The 20,085-nt window shown below is 34.5% G+C and overlaps 1 long non-coding RNA gene across 1 annotated transcript in view; it reads left to right on the top strand.

Moving 5' to 3' along the window:
• Positions 1-420: 420 nt before the first annotated feature.
• LOC135202666 (uncharacterized) overlaps positions 421-20,085 on the top strand; it is a 227,016-nt gene continuing 207,351 nt past the window's right edge. Inside the window, exons 1-2 of the long non-coding RNA XR_010311775.1 lie at positions 421-556; positions 9,671-9,726. This is a non-coding gene — a long non-coding RNA (uncharacterized LOC135202666). The remainder of the gene's footprint in view (positions 557-9,670; positions 9,727-20,085) is intronic.

The raw sequence follows: 20,085 nt of genomic DNA on the forward strand, positions 1-20,085 counted from the left end.
CTCTATTAGAAAAATACTACACTTCATCTACATAATAAGTAGAAAATCAACAAAATATTACAAAATTATATACCTACAATAATTACAAATTATTATTGATTACAGACAGAACAAAATTAGAATAAAGATCAATATCCTTTTTACTGAAAAGTAGTATTTGATTATTTCAATATTACAATAGCAGAAACAGACGACAAATTAGTGTTACATCGAATGTTACGTTTAGTCTGTCGTGTTACAATCACATTGTCCAGAACTGCAGTTGTAACAAGTGAATAAGTAAGTAAGTTTAAAGTTCGTAACAAGCATCTGTCGGTGGTCAGTCTTAATGGGTCGTTAAGTGTTTATCGGCATCGGGGTTCTTGAGGCGACTTCGACGTTAGGTTGAGCGGTTGGGGTCATTACCCTGCGAGTTTCCAAGGAACATTTAATAAACTGTGTGGTCCTGACTCCTGTAGTGTCCCCTTGAGGTATTTGCTTTGCCTTTTGACCTGAGAGGAGCCGGAAAGGTCCCGGTACCAATTTCGACTGTGACCGTTTAGTGTATTTTGTTCCAGTAAGAGTTTTTATATTTATACTGTATTTTTGGTTATGGTGATATTTTTTAAATTAAAAGTGAATGCTGTATTCGGTGTACTTACTTTAATACTACTTCTGTTCACGATACAAATATGGTGTTCATGATAACGGTAATGAGTTAGGTTTTGTTAATGTCGGTCTTCGCCAAATTAATTCAGGCTTTGCTAATTTTTTTATTTACTTATTTATTTTTTAGCGGAGAGGTAAAATGGGTGAAAGAAGAGTGAAGGCAGTTAGTTATTTAACCATGGTAGAGTTTTTTTTTTTAATTTATTTAAATTCTATTTCAAATATCAATTATATACAAACTGTTCATAATTATATAAAAAATATTACCTACTAAATACATTAATTATATGAATTCAAATAATATTCACGTACTTGTGAAATGTTTTTCAAGTTTATATGCATTTGATAATACCCATTATGTGTATTTTATTTTACATTTTAATATTGAAATTATTTGACTTGGTAACACATCTTCTCTGCTATACCACAAACAATTTACATTCTCATTAATAAGTATACTTAATGTAGTTTTCTTTTCTTTATAATCTAAATCCAACATCAATACTTACATTGGATACTGAACTTTTATATCACATACCTCTTCAATCAAATTCTGGAACTACTTCCAAATTTTAACATATTTACAAAAATAAAGAACATGCAGATGGTTTTCATTTTCCATACATTTATTGCAAAAATTATCAGCAATTTTCAATATCTTCAGTCTTTCCTTAGTAGCCAAAGATTCATACAAAAATCTATACATAATACTACTTTGATAGGAGTCAACGAATTTGCATAATAGGTTACTCCATATATTACCCCAAGTTATGCTACGGGTACCTCTCAATTACAATGGGCTTATGGGTTGGCATCAAATACTGATGAATATTCTTACTTTTGACGTATGGAAAATTAGGCATTCTCACTAATTTCTTTACATTACCAATAATTATATTATAAAAAGGGAGTAACAACTTAAGACATATTAAAGCAATCTTCTACAACCCACAACAAATTTATCCTCGTCCATAACTATCAAATAACATAATATTCAAGAACGTTCTTGTTAAAATTGCTGCTGCTTTATAAAACTCTTTAATGACCCCAATACCACATTCTGTTTTTGGCAGATACAAGGAATCCCATTTAACAGATCCTCGCTGGACAAGTGGTTTTCGCCCTCGGCTGCCAATCCGGTGGTGTGAAGTTCAAATCCCGGCTCGGCTAACGCGGAATCGGAGGAATTTATTTCTGGTGATAAAAATCCATTTCTCGAATAAGTGTGGTTCGGATCCCACAATAATCTGTAGGTCCCGTTGCTAGGTGACCAATCGGTTCCTAGCCACGTGGAAATATCTAATCCTTCGGGTCAGCCCTAGGAGAGCTGTTAATCAGCTCAGTGGTCTGGTAAAACTAAGATATACATTTTTTCCACACCACAAATACCGGTAAACAGATTGTTCTATAATTTTTGCCTTTCTCTTTCCCTAATGGAAATACATGACACATGTACCAGACTTTACTTAAAATAAGAGAATTTACAAGAATAGCCTTTTGATATAAAGACAAGTATCGAGTCGAAAGCATATTTATTTTTACCTTAACTTTATTGATTAAAGCATCCCAGTTTTATTCTACCATTTCGTTATTATCATTGGTTATCAATATGCCTAATACCATACACTTATGTTTCTGTTGTATCCAATCAAGTGGCCATACGTTTTTGTCCTTCCAATTACCTAAACCCAGGACACAAGTCTTATCTCTATTTAGTTCTGCACCAGTAGCTAGCTCAAATTGCTTTATGATACTAAATACTACTTTAATACTTCTTTCTTTACTAACAAAAACAGAGCTGTCATCAGCAAAAACTACTACAGAACACTGGAACCCATTACGGAGATTCACTGGCACAATTTCATTGCTTTGTTTGTTCTGTATAGAGATTCTTGGAACAATATATATGCTATCATTGACATAGGACATCCTGGCTTATGGATCTCTCAACAGGAAAAAAGCCGGTAACAATCTCATTTACACAAACTGCACTTAGGCATCCAGTATTTAGCATTTTAATTTTCATGATAAACAACTCGCTAAAACCCCATCCGTGAGAATGTTTTAAACATGAACCTCAAATTAACTCTCTCAAAAGCCTTCCTCCAATCCAGGTTAACTAGAGCAAAATCCAAATTATTTTCATTTGCATAATAAGTTATATCCCTAATTAGAGTATTACATCTCACTATTGATCTTCCCTTAACCGAACAAAACTGTTCTCGTGGTATAACTTTATGAAGAACACTTTTTAATCTATTAGCCAAAATTTTTGCAATGCATTTGTAATCCGTATTCAGTAAAGAAATATCTCCAGTTTTTTAAACAGAATAAATCACCACTTTTAGGTACTAATTTCATGATACCCTTTCTTTTGGCTTTTTCCTAATTCAAGGTCTCTAAACCTATCGCAAACTTAATCATTTCAGAAAACTCTTGACTTAATTACATTCCATGTCTTTTAAATAGAATTCCAGGGGAAGACTATCTTCACCCGGAGTTCTACCTTTACTAATAATCTTTAACGTATTTAATACCTCTTCGACAGATACCTTTCTACATAATGTTTCGTTGCCCTCATCAGTTATTGTGCTCCCTATAAGAAAACTATCTGGTAGCTGTTCATCAGTATTTATCTTTGTGAATAGTTTTTCATAGTGATCCTTTACGTGACAGACTATCGCCTCTGTGTTGTCGAGCGTCACACAGCTTTCTAACCTCAGTTGCCTAATATTATTTGCTTCCCTCTGAGTTTCTCTTTACCTAATAAATGTGCAGATAAACTGTTTATTCTCCCTTCTGTCCTTAACCTAATCTTTATACCTTCACATATTTCATCTTTTATTGATTTCATTCTATCTTTTATAGCCTTCATTTCTTCAAATTTATTGTAAACAACTGAAGCTTTACTTGATAAGTATTGACGATAATTTTGCTAAAATTTTAGAGTGCTATACTTCTCTTGTATAGGTTGTTTAGACAGTCTTATGAAGAGCTCTAAATTTTCGTTTCACAAATGTATCCCACCATTCCATAATGTTGGAGTATTTTCTTTCATTTTTTAAAAAGTGCCCTTATCTTTCAAATTTCTCCATGAAGTCGTCCCTCTCCAATAATGAAACTTTTAACTTCCATATTCCTCTACTATTTTACAAAGATGATTAAGCAGAAATTCAGTTAATATCATATTATGGTCTGTTAAAGATAATGGAATATTTTTAAAATTCTTTAATATTACTATAAAAGTTAGTACATACACACGGTCAGTTCTTGAAGCATAATTACCTAGAATGTACGTAGTATATTCGGGGATATTGTTCAATGAAAACCAAGCGTCTTTCAATCCCAAATGCTGTACGAAAGATTTAAGACCTAAATATTTGATCTTATTCCCATCTCTTAATATTATGTTCTTGAAGGTATAATACATCAATTTTATATTGATCAACTAACATCTTTACTTAAAACTGCTTATTAAGGTAATCTAAACCACAAATATTTCATGAAGCAGTAACTTAAGCCATTTTTCAGGATATATCAAAATAAATGCATACTAATTATTTACCTATTTTAGCCATTTTAGAACATTTATTTTTACCATTACTATTATCATCATCATCATGTTTGTGTTTACCAGAGTTCTGATCACTAGAAAGACCTTGATCTACTACATTATCAGCAAACATTTCCTGGCTTTCATTTAAGGGGTTTGACAACTCTGAAAAAACAAAACATTCTCCTTCACTATTATTCAATACTTTTAAGCATTTCTGTCCATTGTCGTTTTTAATAGTCATTTTTACACCTGAACTGTCGTTAACAGTAGATTGCCATTTTTGTCGTACTGGTATTTGACTTTTATCTCCATTCCTACTCTTATTACCCTTTCCTTTAGTTCTTTTGTTGCCTTTCTTTTCACTCCCTATTAAGGTTTCCTCGGGAATTTTAGTATTCCTCATAGACTCAATATCCAAACCATTTTCACCTTCACCCTTTTCTTCTTTATGAACTTCTTTTTCCGCTGGTATCAGCTCGTATTCTTCAATGTTGATCATTTCTTCGATTATTATTTGCATGTCGTCTTCGTATTCCTCCTTTCTTCTATTTATAATTTCTTCATTGTGCAGTTCTTCTTCTTCTTCTGTTTCTACTTGCACAATTTCATCAGGAAATAACTGCAAACGAGCACACATCTCGTCGCCACTGTCTTCACTCATTCGATAATCTTCATTTCCCTCTTCCAATCCTTCTTCCTTATTTTTTTACCTTCTTGGTTTCCCTGAGTATTTCCTCTTGGACCTTTGCCAGCTTCACTATTTGCGTATACATCAGTTTTATCTTCACTAATATCAATTCCTCTTTGGCTATCATTTACCTCTTGTCCCTCAATGTTATTTCCTTCTCTTATTTGTTCTCTATTATCACCATTATCCTTCTGATTTATTATCATTTCTTTGCCTGCTTATGTCAGGGAAGTCTTTTTCATTCCACATACTAGTTCCTCCATAACATCGATATTACAATCTTTCACTAGATGGCCTTCTTGTCCGCATCTGCAACAGGTTCTTTTCTGCCCATTATATAATATACTTAAGTTAAACCCAGACACTTATCGATGAAGGAATTTTATCTCTAATCTTCATCTTTATTGTCCGTATCCCATTCAGTAGACCTTTCAGGGGTCCCATACTGAATCTGTTGGTTCTTATTGAATCCACTTTTCCATATCTGCTCATAATATTTATAAATTCATCAGACAATTCAAATGGTGCATTCCTTATCGATACTTATGTATACGAGGTACTTATATTCACAACTTTCACACTATCTACCTCATTTATCTTAATTTGCTTATCCTCAAATTGCCATGCTATTTCCTAGAACTTGTTCTCTGAGCTAAACTTAACTACTACTACTTTATTCCCGTTTACATTCTGTACACACAAAATGTCGGCATATCAAGTTTCAATTCTCTGAATAACACAATACATACATTTTCGATGGACATATAACCTCCCAGGAATTATAGACCAATGGAGTCCTTTCTCCATAAAAAGCTTGGAAACGAATCCATGTTTTAGTACTCTATCTCATAAAACAACAATAGAGGACGGGTAAAATTTATCATAGAAAATGGACCTTCCCCAAGGCAAACGCCTCGAGGTAAAAACAAGTTTCCAAATACCCAGTCTACTTTTGTTTCTATTTCCGTACTTATAAAAGTTTCCACCTAAGTCTGTGTACTCGCATCACTTCACGATGCTCCATGCATTTTTCTCAGCGCTTGAGTACATTACATCACCAAAAAATAAAGGCCAAAGTACAGAGCGAAAGTAAACACAAGTTACCCTGACGATGTCTTCTCTCCTTAGTTGGGAGTAGTGTAGAAAGTTAAGTATTAATAAGATTAATGTAAGGTTATGTTTTATCGACTATTTTATTAGGGTAAGGGCACAATTTTTCTAACTATGGCCTTAATATTAACATACCATAACAACGACCTTACATTATATTAACATGGTGAATTGTACAGAATACATATTTGAAATTTTATTTCTTAATAGTATCATTCTATTAGGATAAAGTTCATATTTTCTAATTTTAACCTTAATGCTAACTTATCGTAATTATTTTACATTATATTTACTTAGTAAATTCTACATATTAATTTTTCACAAAACTTTCTTAATAGTATAATGGTTGAGGTTCATCGTGATGAATATATGAAGACATTCTTCTCTACCATCTGTGTTCTTTGTTGTTTGGGTAGTTTCTCTCTTCTGGCTCAGATTCTTCTGTCAGTTCTCTATTGCACTGAACTATATACTGGTTGCCAGTATATATAATCTGATTAATTGCTTCTACTTTGTATTTGTTGTGTATTTGATCTATATTCAGATCATCATATACTTGATTGTTTCTCATTACAGACCCTGATATCTTTTTTCTTTCTTTAATGCACTTATATTTGGGGTCGATGCTAAGCACTTGGGTATTGGTGAATATTCCATTATTGGTCTGATTAGACTTTTGTAGAAATGGATTTTTATATTTGTGTTCATATTCCTAACACTTTTTAGCTTTGTATTCTGTGTTCTTGCTATTCTCAGTCTTTCTGCACGTCTTTATATTCCTCTTTGTCCGAATTGCATTCCTATAGTAGCTATTCTTGCGCTTTTAGTCAAATTAAGTGGTTGTTGGTCTAATATTATTTGTGCAGGTTTACATGCAGATAGATTCCAGTTGGAATTTGGATTTATTTGTCTGTTTTCCACTTTTATTCCACTTCTTTCCACTTATTTATTCTTTATTTGGTCTATTGGTGTTTGTGCTACTTGTCTTTTCAAAGTTGGGTCCCTTCTTCGTGTACGTTTTTCTGGGTGTATAACCATTTGAGTTATATCGTCTGCAAAGCAGACATCAGTACAGTACTCTTGTGGTGGAGTCTCATTTGATGTATATATAATATGAATAATGTTGGACTGAGTACAGATCCTTGTGGGACTCCCTATGTAGTTTTGTGAATTGATTGCTGCTGTTCGATCTTTGATGAAGTTGCATAGTATTTTCTCAAATGCGTAGAAGGTTTAGATGTTATATTTTGTATTGAATTCCTTGTATACTTACTTTGTCAAATGCCTTGGCTATATATCTCTACATAATAGGTTACATAAGTACTTTCTTCTTTGTGATGATAGTCTAATTCTCTCATTGTTGCTATTGCAATCTGGGTTCCTCTTCCTTTTCTAAATCCATATTTGTTTATATTGGGCAGTTTATTACCTTCTAGGAACAACCTTAATCTGTTAATTATTCTTTTGATATTTTACCAAATATTTTTAATATAATATTGGTCTATAATTCTCGACCAGACAAGTATCTTTTCCTGTCTTGGGTATCAAAATCATTATTGCATTCTTGAATATAATTGGAAAATGTTCCATTGTGAGACCCCAATTGTCTCTTAAGTTTTCAAATGCAATTTCTGGTAAATTTTGAATTATGGCCTTGTTAATTCCACTTCCTCCCGGTGCCTTAGTTTAAGACTTTAATTATTAATTTATTTTCCCGCAACTCTATTTTTCTTGTTAGTGGGCAGTCTTCATCGAATCTGTTAATATCAACTGCATGGTGCGGATTTGTTCTGTCTGTTGTTCAATGAATTCCTAAGCTATTGTCTCATGTTGGTTGTCGAAATTTTGGTTATCCTCTTGGGTTATCTGGAATATTTCCTGCCAGTAGGCCTTGTGCAGTACTTTTTTCTCTTGATCATCATACATTTTCTCATTCCTGTGCTTTATGTATAGCGATGTATTAGTTTTGCTTCCCATCCGTCTTGAAACTGAGTTATTGGGTTATTGTACTGTATTTGTGTATTATTTATTAGGTCTTCCCAATTTTGATGATACAGTCTTGGAGTTTTCTTGTACTAACTGCTCTTGTAGTGATACACATCTTTTCAATGTGTTATTCCAACCTGTTATAAGTACTGTAAATTGGATGTTGTATGTAGTGCCATTGTATTAGTTTTAACTTATCACTACTAACATGGCGTGCAAGTGTAGTGTATTTATTTGTGGGTATATTTTTTATAGCTTCCTCTATTTTCTATATTTTTGTACCATTCTTAAAGTTCTTTGTCTAATATTTCTTATCTTAATTTCATTTTGAGTTTATTGTTGGTTGTCTACTCATTTTTCCTACTATTTCATTTCTGAAGCTTTCCCAACTTTCTTTTTATATTTTTGTATTTATAAGGATGGAATCATTTATTGGATTAGTTGACAATGTGATTACTGAAAAAGAAACCCACAAATTCAATTTGTAACTTGTTTACTTCTAAGTATTTACATTTAGTTTTACTCCACACTCGAGTACTTTCAGGCCCTTCTGTGGCCCATTCTCAAGAGATGTTTGGGATGTTAGCCTGGGTCAAGGCCCAGCAGTCTTCTGGAACTTCTTCTCGTTGTGCTGTCATTTATGCGATGGCTGTTCACCAGAACAGCCATCGCATAAATGACAGCACAACGAGAAGAAGTTCCAGAAGCCTGCTGGGCCTTGACCCAGGCTAACATTCCAAACATCTCTTGAGAATGGGCCACAGAAGGGCCTGAAAGTACTCGAGTGTGGAGTAAAACTAAATGTAAATACTTAGAAGTAAACAAGTTACAAATTGAATTTGTGGGTTTCTTTTTCAATCTTCAGAAGAAAACTGAAAGAAGTTTTTGTTTGGTTCAATGTGATTACCATTGGTATATGATCAAAGGAGGTTGCTGGTCCTTTCGTAATAGCAATACTGAGGTGAATTTCGTTATTTCCTTATCATATATGGCTTTCCTTTTCTGTTATTAGATACGTTTATCCAAATAGTTGGTATCTGGCATGTAGATCAGAAATAAGATAGATTGGTTCTCTTCTGCTAAATAACTTCATGACATCCGAAGTGGGAAATAATATCTCCTTGGCGGCTGTTAACCTGTCGTGATCACTATCGGTCCTTTGTTAGTTTGAATTGGGACTAATAAAAAGTAGTCTTGGAAATCAATTATCTTATGTCTAATATTATTCCTGATTGCTATTGCTATTACTGCAAAGACTTCATCAGCGAAGTCTTGCATGTATGTATTACACCCAAACATTTTCATAGTTTAGTTTCATATCGTGTTCATTGATTATTATTATGCCAGGGTCTTCTTCTATGAATAATATATTGTATAATTCAAATTTCTGTTTTCCTGTATTTCACGTTATTGAATTATTTAGCTAATCCCTAATTGAGTCCATTTGAATTACAATGGTGTAATAATTACTTTTATCATTTTTCCGTTTTCTGGTATTCCTGGCTACTGGCGTAATATGTTTTGACGCTGAAGTTGATCCTTATGGATTCTGCAAAATAGGAGAATGGAGAAATCTGAGAAGCTTAATAGAGAGGCTTGTGTTTTTAATTTCATTCAAGCTTTGCAAATTTAACTTTATAGTGAAAATCAACAAACAATTTTATGAAATGTTCAATTTACAGGTGGCCACTGTTGGTGCTGTCGAACACTACGCTTCGAGCTGCTGGGTAAGAGCAAGGTACCTTGGGCAAGAATTGTGGGAGCGAGGTCACACTACTCTCGCAACATACTGACAATGGATCACGATTTCGGGGCATATGCCATGACGGTGTGAACCGTATCATCACCTGCATACCCTCACTGGAGATATATTGTGCCGAATCATATACTCTTAAATTGTTAAAATTTACTTATGTTAGCACTTGCTAACAAAGGTCATTTTTTGTTTTGTTTAGTAGGTTAGTTGGTTCAATAACCAGCATAAGTTAATGCAATTGCGAAATTCTTTTATTGAACTTAAAATACTGATTCTCGGTTAATCTATAGATATCATAACTTGATATAAAAAAAATATGTTGAGACAAATTCAACAATTATTACTGCATAGACTTTATCAATCAAAACTGCAGGTCTAGATATATGAAATAGAATAAAATCCCTGGCTCACATAGCTTAAGTCCTGGGCTCAAATAGCTGAAAACTCAAAAAATATGTATAGAATCACATAGCTTAAAATCTTAGACAACCAAAAAAAGAAAGAAAAAAAAAAAACCTACGCTCACAATCACATAGTTTAAGCCCGTAGACTTTCTTCCCTTAAAATCCTAAATACTCTTATTCCTTTAAGTATCATTACGTTCAGAAGTATAAAAGTTTCATCATAACTTGATGTAACTGCTTTATTTATTGCACTATTGGTAGTAGCCTTTAGTAACTTGCGTCTAAGTCTGATTTTAGACTTAGTACTCCTTCGAAGAGTCACTTCTTTCAGTCTTAAAAAAGATTAGCTATTTCATGAACGTGTCGGTTTTTTTCAGTTTGATTTTAAGACTTTTTCCTTCGAATGAGTCATTCCGTTGTAAGTCTGTTGCATAATCCTTAGCCTTATCTATTTCTTGAAGCTTCGGTTATTTTTTCTTACTTTCTTGGAAGTCTATTAAATAATAACTATCCTTAACTTGCTCCTAGGCTTTATTAGAAATTAAATTTTATTTTTCCTCCAACGGTTGGCAGACATCGTCTACAATAAAATAGCCTAGAGCTTCAGAGCAATAAAATGTTGGCAAACTACTGTTGACTAAAGCAAACGCCTCTTGACCCCTTGGAGTTCCTCCCTCCGGCGGTCTCTAGAGTCACCGCTCCCTCCAGACTTGGTCTCCTTCAGGGCAGCACGGCGGAGTAATCTGGGAGTAGACGAGAGCCGGGAGTCTTCTGTAGTCTGGAGTAATTGGGGAGTAGGTTGGAGAGGTAGGCGGTGGGAGGATGGCGTCTTGACTGCTTTTTGGACAAATTCTCTGGCGTTGGAGGTTTCCTCTACTTGGCGTCTTCTTTCTGGTGTAATGTAGCTCCTGTAAATATATAAAGAAAATGCCCTTAAAAACAGTAACCCCATATATTGGAAATCTGTGATATTATTTCCTTCATACGTACCAAATATATGAACAGAAGTCCAGATGCTATATATTATCGATTACATAATGGCTAAGGCAATTTGCTGTGCACATGTACAAAAGTATGCTTAAGTGAATGGATATCATTCATTATAATGAGGCTTCGTTTAGAATAAGGTTATTATTATTGGCAGTGTATTGAAGAAAGATGTTATTCCTTGTAAACTGTGCGCTATTCCAAAGTCCCATACTCTTTTACATAACATGGATGAGTATCGGAATATCAAAATAACTAATGTTGCAGATATGGTAAGTTATCTAATAAACAATGACAATTAGGAAATTTTGAAAAAAAAATCAAATTTGACATTAGGCTTTAAAGTGTAAATTATTCTTGTAGTTTGTGTGTCATTTTTGTGACCCTTTAAGGTTGTAATGAATCAGCTGCACAATATAGTTAAAAATGCTCTTGTTAGAGAAGTTTTGGAGTGGGTCTGTTAGCATGCTAACAAGCTCTCTTTGATGTATCATACTATATCAATACACTATTTGAATTTGCATTTGTCGGAAGCTTGTACTAGTATCGTATTAATCGGGCAAAACAGGATCAGTAAGATTTATAATACTCTATTATAATTCCTTTTATTTATATAATCATCACCTTCTATATCTTATAAAAGTTTTAATACTAAACATATTCATACATACCGCGCACAAGCGTAATCATTTTTATTCTTTTAATCAACAAATGATCTGCAATTTCGTATTTATACCTGAAAGTCACAGTAAAGGATTATCCTTCACTCCAGAGCACTTAACAACCACACACAAACTCGCTGGATTTAGGCATAACCGTTGCGCATTTTCCCACGCTACAGAATTCAAACTTTCTAATCCCAATATGCCACCAGTTTGTTCTGGAAGCTACAGGAATAACGAAACCTGAACTCTTAAATGAATAGAATGTGTTTCGGGTGATGGCTTCAGAGGATATAGATGTTAGGTTACTAACCTAACTGTTGATAAATTGTAGTTAGCACTAGTGTGGAGCTAGGCTGAAAAATGATACTCCATTAAAATCTATGGCATTTCCTCGGACATAAACTCGAAATGACCTTTAAAAGTTCACGTTTTAACACTACACTGAAGCGACATATTCGGTTCCTTACCGCCATGGTGAGCTGTAAACGTTAGACTGAAGAATTAAAGTCTGTACTCAGGGTTTATGATTTCTCCTCCCATATGGACTTCAAACACCCGTTTAAAAACTAAAAACTTCTGTGACAATAGATGGCAGTTATAACGACCATTCGTTCTTTATTTGTTCTACGGAATATTGATAATGTTATTCACAAGGTATGGAAAATATTCACAAAAGAGCTATAATCTCTTATTTGGGATTTTCTACTTAAAGGTCCATTTGGATCTTGATAGTGATAGCTAATTCTATATTGTAATTTATTTATTACGTAGACAAATTAGTTATTCATCCACCTATCAGTTCAAAGTTTTTATATCTTTTTCAGTTTAATACAATTTTTGCATAGATCTGACGACATGCGGGCATATAGATATGGCTTGTGATAAAGGAATATCAGATCTATAAAGGCAGAATAGTCATATGCTCTACACAATGTGCAACTCTCATTTGTATTTCAATGTCTTATCTCTCATTTTCATTTATTTTTTGGTCAGGAAACTTAAGTAAAAATCCATATTCATTTGTGTAACACATATATTATGTCTTTCTAAAACATACAATAAATAAATCGGTATTAAGTACAAATAATAAAACCGAGCAGGTTTTGATCACTTTAATTAGCGATATATTTTTACATCTAATATCAAATAAATAGTAAATAAAATAATTACGATAATTCCTTCCTATTCACAAACGCGCCCGGTCTACAATTAATTTTTGAAATTCACAATTAAATCAAAACGCCAACCGGCGTCTGATCGGCCTACGAAGTGACTGTTTTTCTGTAGGTGCCGTTTCTTCCTCCTGTTCCTCCTCCTCCTTCGGCGGGGAGAAGGTTGGCGACGGAGGCGGAGGCAGAGCAGCCAAGAAGTCCACAAGGCTGAAGGCTCCTCGTCCCTTGTCAGCCCCAAGATGCTCGAGTCTCCCTCTTTTCTGCCGAAGTCTCTCGGCTTCCTCTTCGGCCAAAGTCTGCCTGGGCCTCTTCGCCCTTCGCCTCACGTCCTTCCTCCAGTCGGAGACGCCGCCGACGGTTTGCGCGGGAGCTTTCGGTAGGCAGGTCATGACAACGTCCTCCACCACCACCATCACCACCATCACTCCTCCACCAACTGCTGCTGCTGGAAAATAAGACCAACTATTAGGCGATGAAGGAAAAAGTAAACAGATAATAAAATAGGCAAATGAAACATATCTCGAGACTATGTTATGCCTATGAAATTAGTTACTCCATCCAAGATTGTTTGCAATAATATGAAGCATTTTGTTTCAATGGAGGTATCAGTAATCCTTAAGAAACACGAGGTCTGTATTTAGAAAAAAATATATTCACTTAATGAATAAATTGCAATGAATTGTTAAGACCCACACGCACTGTAATATTTCTTACTATAGTACTATAGAGTCTTAAAACCGAAAGAAAAAATCCGAAATTTACCTTGTTGTACGCACTCCATAATATATTTCCTAAGTCGAACTCGGAGAGTAATCCTGTAGAAGGGGACGGGAGACCGTATATGGTGACACCAAGTGAGCAGAGGTCAAGACTTCATAAGAATTTCATCGGCCATCGAGGTTTTATACCAACACTCAGCCCTTGAGGCCACTTTCTCTTCCTTTGGATGTCCTTTTCTTAATGGAAGCTCAATCCTAAAGGTCATTACTCTCAGTGTATTCTAAATCCCTAAAAAGGCGGTAGACCCAACTGGTACATTGACCACATGATAATCCTTTCGTAAAACTTAGGAAGCTGACCGTGGCTTCTCCCCCTAAGCCTTAGTTGCTCCGTGGACGGAATTATTCCTGGAGAATTATTGTCTCCCTTGCGCACTTGGTCAAAATGAAACACATGGATTGTGGATACACTTCCTTGACCTTTTAGAATCCAATTTGGTATTTCCTGGCTTTGTTTCTCTTCTCAGCAACGGAGTTAAGAGCTAATTTGTCTTTTAGAAACGTTATTATCATCAATAAAGATATTTGAGTATAAACTAAATAAAATATAAATGTTAACTATCACTCTTCATCCTTTAAGTGTAAATTCATATTTTTGGACTGTGGTTTTCTCATGATTCACATAGCTTCCAATAATTATTAGGCTCGTTTGTCTTTCTTTAATAAGTAGTTTCTTTTTACTTTTTTCTTAGATCTTAACGCATGGAACTATAAACATGGAATGGACATGCGTGTTAAATGTAGATGACGTTGAATGAAGCTATTACAACATCGCCTTGCGGACGGCCTGTGAAAAAACGTCTTCACTTTTTAAATTGATCCAGCAATTCCTTATGTGAAATATGTAATATAGAGGAAAGTGCTATTGATCTTTTTTTATTTTTGTAAAAGAACTGAACCAGTTTTCAAATGGCTGAGAAGTGTACTGGAAAACATTTGTAATTTTGAGCCGGAGAACAATATGAAATTTTTATATTTTGACTTCAATACCAAAGATAATTGTAGGAGGAATGTGTGTATATTTTTATTGTATTCTTATATATATACGATATGGTGTACTAGAAATGATTTGAATGTGGTTGCAAATGATATCATAAGGTTACTTATTAATAATTTCAATAATTACAGGAGAGATTTATATTTAATAGATGACAATAGGATAAAGAACAATTACGGTTCCTTTTTAGAAATTTGGCTTTTTGAAAGATCAGAACATTATTGTAATTATATTAGTTATATTTTTTTCTGAAAAAATGAATAGTTTATAAAATTTTCTAATTTTAAATAATTTTCATTTTGTTTATGTACAACTTTCACTATGTAAATTTACTCCTATGTATCTCACTTTAATAATAAAAAAAAAGTACTCTGTCGTCCTAAATTCTCCACAGCCTTTAATAATTAAAGGCTCATTGGAAAGCTCTTGAAAATCCCTTTTAAATGCAGATAATTAAGCGTGTAGGAAATACGATGCTGCAGCGTTTTAAGTAAAGATATCTAGATATTAATTTTACCTGGGTTCGCTTTTTTACTCTACTTTTCTAAGTTTATTATAAATTTTGTTAAATTTATCATCGGTTAAAAGCTCTTGAAAAGCACTTTCCAATGAACCCAATGAAGCACGTATATGCCTCATACAATAGAAATAATCATGCAATGTAGCCATGTGCTGAGACTGAGTGATTTCATGTCTTTGCCATGGGGTTGTCTAATACATTTTACCACTAAAGCCTGTTGAACCCTTTATATATAATATCCCTATAAGTATCAAAGTCTTTATACTCTACTTTACATTTTATGCACTACGTAGGTCTTATCACCTTGGGATTAACCCTATCACCTGAGACAATGGATTTAAATTGTAATTATGTTGACTTATATCAGTCATTATTACAAAAAGAAACACTTGTGAACATAATTTATATTTACAGATCACTTATTAACCTCAGTCTTATTTAATAATAATAACTTTAAGTCTATGATACAGGCTGGTTTACCACTAAATTACAGAATTTGCTAAATGTACAAAAGCTGAACTCGAAACACTGGGTATTACTGCCCCTGGAAGAGAACAAGTTTATTGTATTTCTGGCGAATGCTTCTACCCTGAAATGCCTGACTGTGGAGTCTGGCTACGCGGTGGTAGCGTCAATCAAAGTAAATGCCCACAATCAGGCGAATCACATCATAGTAGTGTTTTATCTACACCAAAGGATGTCTGTTTCACTGGCGCCATAACAAAGCTCTCTCCACCCTTTGCAATGGCCTTTCTTAATTTATATCATCGCCTTTCTTAATTTATATTTTCATATTATATTCTATTCCTGATAAAATTATCATGAAACTACCATTAATTATAATGAGATGTGTTTCTTAAATAAAGTTGTTTTAAAGTTATTCATTTATTTATTTATTTTTAAGAATCGAGAGTCGATATCCTTATTTGCCCAATGAAAGCAAACTTAACTGGTATCCTATCCGCACGATAATTCATTCCTAATGAACCAAGGAGGGACCATAGCTCCTCCTCTAAGGCGTTTCATTCCCATTCCAAACCGGTATCAAGTTCTAGCATGTCATTCCAAAATGAAATGAGCTCTCCGCGTCAGTTGATCTCCGCATATCTGCCAATTCTATAGCATCAACAGAGAAGGAAAACAATTGTTATCATTACAGACATCAAATACCATCTTTTTCGTTACGCAGAATTCTAAACAAATTACACAGGTTCATGACTGAAAAAGTTTTAGTTTTAAGTGTATTCATTTATTTATTTATTGACCTATTTATTAATCTATTTATTTATTTTCAATAAAAAACGGAATCAGATCTTCTATCAGCATGGCATATAATTCAATCAGATCCTCGTGCGTTTAAAGCCATTGGTAAGCATCTAAAAACTGTCTCCAAGGGGCACTTCCGGTGGTCACGGTATATTTGGAGGCCTTTCCTCTTTCTACAGATATCTTGGTTCCTTAATCTCTCTCTCTCTCTCTCTCTCTCTCTCTCTCTGACAAGATAATTGATTGGAATCTTAAGAAGGACGACACTCCACGTTATAGATAATAAGTAATATATAGGCGACAAAGATCAATGTTTTTTTAATTCGTAATTCGGAAAATGAACAAGAAATATATCTCCTAATTCTATAGCATTCATCAACTACCTTCAAATATCGAATTTATTTTAGTAATAATGATAAATGTACATTTACAAGTACTGACAAAATAATTAAAATGTTAAAATAAGAAAATAGCTGTAAGATTTAGAAAAGAGAGAGAGAGAGAGAGAGAGAGAGAGAGATGCGAGAGAGAGAGGAGAGAGGAGATGAGAGAGAGAGAGAGATAGCAGGGCGGAATAAGAAGGGGATTAAAATTCCTGGAAATGAAAAACGACCCCTATAATCTTCTAAATATGACCTCAGGGTTTGTCTCAAAGACATTCAATCAACGGTCTGTCACACGTATAAAGTTGTCCTTTTTGTAAAATTGGCATCAGGGCAGATATTTAAACGCCACGCCTTCGTGGTGGTGGTGAAACTGAAATGCTCTCCGGAATACGAGGATTTTGAGGGCAGCTTAATGAACAAGAGCCCGTGCTAGGCATAGCGCCAGGTTAATCATAAACACCGACAACTAGGAACAACAATGAACCTTCAATGAACACGGCAGCTGACTTTCGATTCTCTGACGAATAAAGGACTGTGACTGTTGTTGTTGTTGTTTGAGATTAAGCTGGCCTTATGCCAGCATGGGCACTTGCTCACAGAGTAGCCAATAGATCATGAATATTTTGCAGATGGAAAGGTGAATTTAAGGGTTTGTGGTGAGCCTTTACTATGATATCAATGGAATATGCAGGCGACATGATATCATTTGCAAAAGTGAAAGAAAAGATGAACATGTGAGGTTACAAGCAAACCCTTTTAAACCCTAAGGTACCCATCAGTTGGAGATAAAGATCGATAGTAGCGAGTCTGGCGAGTCAGAGATAGCCAGTAAGGAAGTCGGAAAAGTTATCGTCGTAGAAAAACGGAAAAAAGGGTTCATAACTCTATGGAGGTCTGGTACCACATTTCATTACTCGAATACAGAAAAAAAGCACCGATCGTTAGTGGTAGAGATCGATGATAGAAAAACGAAAAATTAGAAACTGCCAAACAAAATTTAGCAACAGCTTAAGCTGTAGTTGAGTGACAGTTGAAGACAAGTCGGTCGTTAGACGTGAGGCGGCCGAAAACGGAGGGGAAAGGAAGGTTGGTAAGTAGAAGAAAAATAAATTAATTGCCAACTAAGTAGTTAACAATTAACTGGCGGTGGAGTTTTGTAGTGATATCTCGGTGCGAGGATATCATCTGGGAGACTAATCTCTACATCCTGGACTTCGTGAAGGATTGCAGCTAGCAGTTGTTCTTCATATCCAATGTTACAGTTAAGAGCTATATTTAAATGAATGGAATTCATCGTAAGTAGCAGGAACTTATTGTATTGAAGTCTCCCACGAGAATGACGTCGGTCTGAGTTTCGCCATCATCACTCAGGTGTCGTTTAGGTCTTTGTTTTAATTAATGTCCCTCCGTGGGACTGTGAACTCTTCTGTTTGAGTTCTTGTCTCGACATGCAAAACAGGAGCTGCTGACGGAGTTTTGGTTTGAATGTAATTTCTCTCTCTCTCTCTCTCTCTCTCTCTCTCTCTCTCTCTCTCTCTCTCTCTCTCTCTCTATCGTATATTGTCCTATGTATGCCAAAAACTTTGTTTCGACCGACTCAGTGGGCCTATAACAACACGTTTTTGTCAACGTGTACAACAAAATAACTTGGGTATTAGGTAATTGATAACCTATAGCATCTAAACGTTCTCTCAGTCATATATATGATGTATATGAAGTAAATAAGCCTATATTAATCGTTTAAGTGACTCGACAACGAAACAAGATATTGAACTACAATAATAAATCTAATTGGGAAAAAAATTCGAAGAAATATACAGAATACATTGCAAGTTAAAGAAATATGGCAAATTTATTTATATTTTTACATACTCGTAACCTTATAGACACATTTTAGGGGAATTCTGAAAAATTCCTTCGTCCTCAGTTTTATATAGATATTGTCATATCACCATAATCTTATAGATTTCCATTACAGTTGTTATAGAAACTTACTTTGTCAGCTTTTTTCAACATTATTGTAATTATATATATTTTTATTATGAAGGAGTTAGGCCTACATTACACCAGAAAGTAGAAGGCAAGACGAGGAAACCTCCAACGCGCCGGGAACCCAGCATCCCAGCTCCTAGTACGACTTACTATCCAACCTACTCCCCAATTACTCCAGACTATCACTACAACAGACTACCGGCTCTCGTTCACTCCCTTATTACTCCAACCTGCTGCCCTGAAGGAGACAAAGTCTGGAGGGAAGAACTGCAACGGGTCAGGAGGCGTCTTTTTCAATAAAATATGGAGTTTCTGTCAAGGTTTTATTGTCCCTATGCTCTGAGCAATTTTATTGTCGATGCTGCTGACCGTTGGAGGAAAGGTTTAAAACGAATAGAACAGAACGGAAATGCTACAGCATACAGGTTATATTTAGGGGAACAGTAAAGAAGATTATATAGGAGAGATAAAAAAATTACTGTATACCTGTAACGTCCAGTAGGTCTAGTTCCTCCCAAGGAGCAATTCAAATTTGTACGGAGGAGCAGTTGCCAGACTCCCAGGTTTTAAGGAAGAAATTATCATACGGTTAGGATACCTGTTATAAATGTAGCCCTGCCCCCTTTCCCAGGGACTTAATATTTGCAATAATTGATTGATTGTGAGTTATCTGGCCTCACAACTACCAGGGTCACTGACGCCGAATAATGTGCATTAAGAATAGGACTCCTGAAGGCAGACTGATCTTGAGGGTGAATGTATCGCTAACCGCACCTAAAGAGTCAAAAAAAAAAAAAAAAAAAAAAAAAAAAAAAAAAAAAAATTGAAATATGCCTTATATAACAGACAATTATATTATGGAACAGATACTGAATGAGCTTTTCCATACGTATGCATTGTATGCTCCAGTCATTGCAGATTGGTAACTTGGAGTATCTTAGAAAAAAAAAAAATGTTGTCACAAATTAGTCTATATTCATATATATCCGGCAACATTCTATGAATTATTGTAAATAAAATAGTCACTAAATATTTAATGTGCTTTGAAACAGACATTTCCAGATTTTACTAATAAAGTTCTGGAAAAAAAAAGCTTTCAACTTGATTCTCCATCAGGAAAAGTAGTATTTTTTTATGTTTAATAAGAAAAATATTACACTTAATTTACATAAT

The sequence above is a fragment of the Macrobrachium nipponense genome, chromosome 33 (assembly GCF_015104395.2).
Source record: "Macrobrachium nipponense isolate FS-2020 chromosome 33, ASM1510439v2, whole genome shotgun sequence".
Taxonomy (NCBI): Eukaryota; Metazoa; Arthropoda; class Malacostraca; order Decapoda; family Palaemonidae; genus Macrobrachium; species Macrobrachium nipponense.